The 2873-nt window shown below is 30.1% G+C and overlaps 1 pseudogene; it reads right to left on the minus strand.

Moving 5' to 3' along the window:
- Positions 1-1002: 1002 nt before the first annotated feature.
- On the minus strand, positions 1003-2571 carry LOC145946705 (uncharacterized; annotated as a pseudogene).
- Between the last annotated feature and the right edge of the window lie 302 nt (positions 2572-2873).

The following is a 2873-nucleotide window of genomic DNA, read 5'->3' on the forward strand; positions in this document are numbered from 1 at the left end:
GCATAAACAACCGAGACAGTGGCGTAATAATGCTGTAAAAGACCTATCGTACGAACATCCTGAACCACCGTATCTTCCATGACAATGTACGTTAAGAAAAGAGGAAGAAGCTATCATCCGCGAATTAGATATCAATAAAAATTTTGATCTTATAAATTTGTTGATTGAATTGAAATATAAAGGAAAATACATGGGATATATAAAAGAAGTTTCGAAAGAGCACTTTTATTGTTTTTATTGGTCTCCCCTATAAATGGATTTCTACAAAACTTTAATCAAAAGATTTGGAAAAATTGAAATAGACGCAACAGGAAGACTAATAAAGTCAATTGAAAAAATAAATGGCGAAAGAAAGCATATATTTTTATATCAAATTATTGTCAAAGGCGAAAATAACATTCAACCAGTTTTTCAAATAATATCCGAAAAGTATAATACAAATCTAATTACATATTGGCTAAGAGAAATCATAAGAGATGGAGCTCCAATTCTCCCGGAAGCCAATTGCGATTATTCAATGGCGCTTCTAAATGCTATAAGTTTGGCTTTCAACGAACGTAATTTAAAACATTATATTTCTGATTGTTATCGATGGATTTATGGTGAAATCTCACAACATCCACTTCAATGTTGCATAAGAGTCGATATTGCTCACTTGATTAAAATTATTTGTCGTAAAAATGTATTTGATAAGAAAAATCCAAAAATAAAAGATTTTTTTGTAAGATGTGTAGGTATCATGTCAACATGCAATAATATTGAAGACTTTTCTGAAATACTAATATCAATATTTATTGTTGCTCATAGCCAATACGATAGTAAAGATGTAGACGGTAATGATTTGTGCCAAAAAACAATTCTATTTATTTGAAAAAATTAAAAATTTTACTTCTACAGACAATAGTAATAACGATAAAGAATTTGATTATACCAATGATTTAGATGAAAATAATAATTTAATTTCTTTTATAAACAAAATTCGAGAACAGGCTGAACATAAAGTTAATGAAACAGTAGAGACCGATAGATACAACGCTTTTTATTGTCCCGAACTCGTATATTACTTACAAGGGAACGGTCGGAAGTGTCCCTCACCGATTTCGATGAGCTTTGAATATGTTGTAGAGCATTGAAAAATATTAGTGTTTCAAACTTTGTCGGTCTATTCTGTATACATCCACTTTTAAACCACGCAAATTTAAATAAATTTTGAAATCTGGGCGATGAGAATTGATAATGTGTTAATGATTGCAATTTCAAAATATTATTTCTAATATGAAGATCTATGGCAAGATTTAATAATATAACAGTATCAGAAAAATGTTTAATAAAATTTTTCCTAAATCGAAAGCCATATACATCTAATGGTTGTATTCTTCCCGTTGTACCAGCCGGAATAGTTAGAAAAACAATGTCTTTTGCAGAATCTGGTTTAGTTTCTGAAATTACATTAGGACAATGTCCACTCCAGGAATCTAATAATAGTACTGATTTTGGTCCGACATTCGGAAAAAATACATCTTTTAACCAAATTTTTACATGATTTGATGTTAATTTGCCTGATGTTGAAGCCGTAACAAAAATATTAGGCGCTTTAAATAATGTTTCCTGCACTCTTGGAGCAAACGTTCCTGTAACTTCTTTTAATACAATAAAAAGAGGCGATAATAATCTACCATCAGCTACCATAGACTGTAATACAGATTCTACTTTTTAACACCTTTATGTGCTAGAGTACGACCGGAATGTAATTCTAACTGAAATCCGCTCTGATCCGAATTGTAAATATTTTCTATTCCGTATCGATTAATAATCGAGTAATATCGAGTAAATATCGAGTAATATTTAACGTTTGTAATAAATGCATCACATTTATTTTCCAAATCTTCATTTGATAACAAAGATTTTTTTGTTATAAATTTTGTTATTTTTCGAGATACAATATCATGTGTAATTTTGAATCTTTTTGCCCACGTTTCTGAAGCTTTAAATCTTGTCGCGTGCTCTTCTTCTTGGGCTCGAGAAGCCCATCGTGCGATGTCAATGTCAAGAATAATAATTCCTTTTTCCAGTGCTTCATTGAAACGATTTAATGTGTTTGAAGAAATTCTTTTTAATTTTTCCAATCTACTACCACCTTCACTGATTTGCTCCTCCCATCGTCGTAATTGTCGTATCGATGTAACTTTTTTGAATTTTTGTCTAATTCCTTCAAGTGATCTTGGTTTTGTTTTACCACTTTTCCAGTATTCCACAGCTTGTCTTTTATAATCACTTGATATTGTTGCATCAACAGAATTGCAAATAACATTTTCCGGGAGACATACTTTAATCATCTCTCTCAAATATATCAACTTTTTCCGCTTCTAGAATGTCAAACGAATTGTAAAAATCTAACGTTTCTTTCTCTTCTAATTGGAATTCTTTTTTATTTTGTATTTCCTGCAGCATACGTTTAATTTTTTCTTTCACTTCTATTTCTTCCGAAGTTATCGGACTTTGTGGAAGATTGAAAGCAGTGAAAATTACATAGAGTAACATTATTACGTTGTATGGATTAAAATGTATCATTCTGAAAAATATTAAAATTCAATAAATTCAATAAATTTATTTAAATTTAATAAATTTGTCTCGAATTTTGATTATATAAAAAATAATACGTACTTTATAATTAATGTAATGATCTTTTTATATTAATTCCGGCACCTCTTTTCCGTCACTTTCTTCTCTCTTTCTGATGTACAACACACATTTCTTTACATTATCACTTCACAAGATAAAATAACAACTTTCCATATGACGGACGCTTATATACTAGCAACGTTTGGCGCTTCTATATCACGATGTTATAAAAATCGCATTGTGGAAACATA

The sequence above is a fragment of the Prenolepis imparis genome, unplaced genomic scaffold (genome assembly GCF_030444845.1).
Source record: "Prenolepis imparis isolate NDT839.2.m4 unplaced genomic scaffold, iyPreImpa1.0 SCAF_18, whole genome shotgun sequence".
Taxonomy (NCBI): domain Eukaryota; kingdom Metazoa; phylum Arthropoda; class Insecta; order Hymenoptera; family Formicidae; genus Prenolepis; species Prenolepis imparis.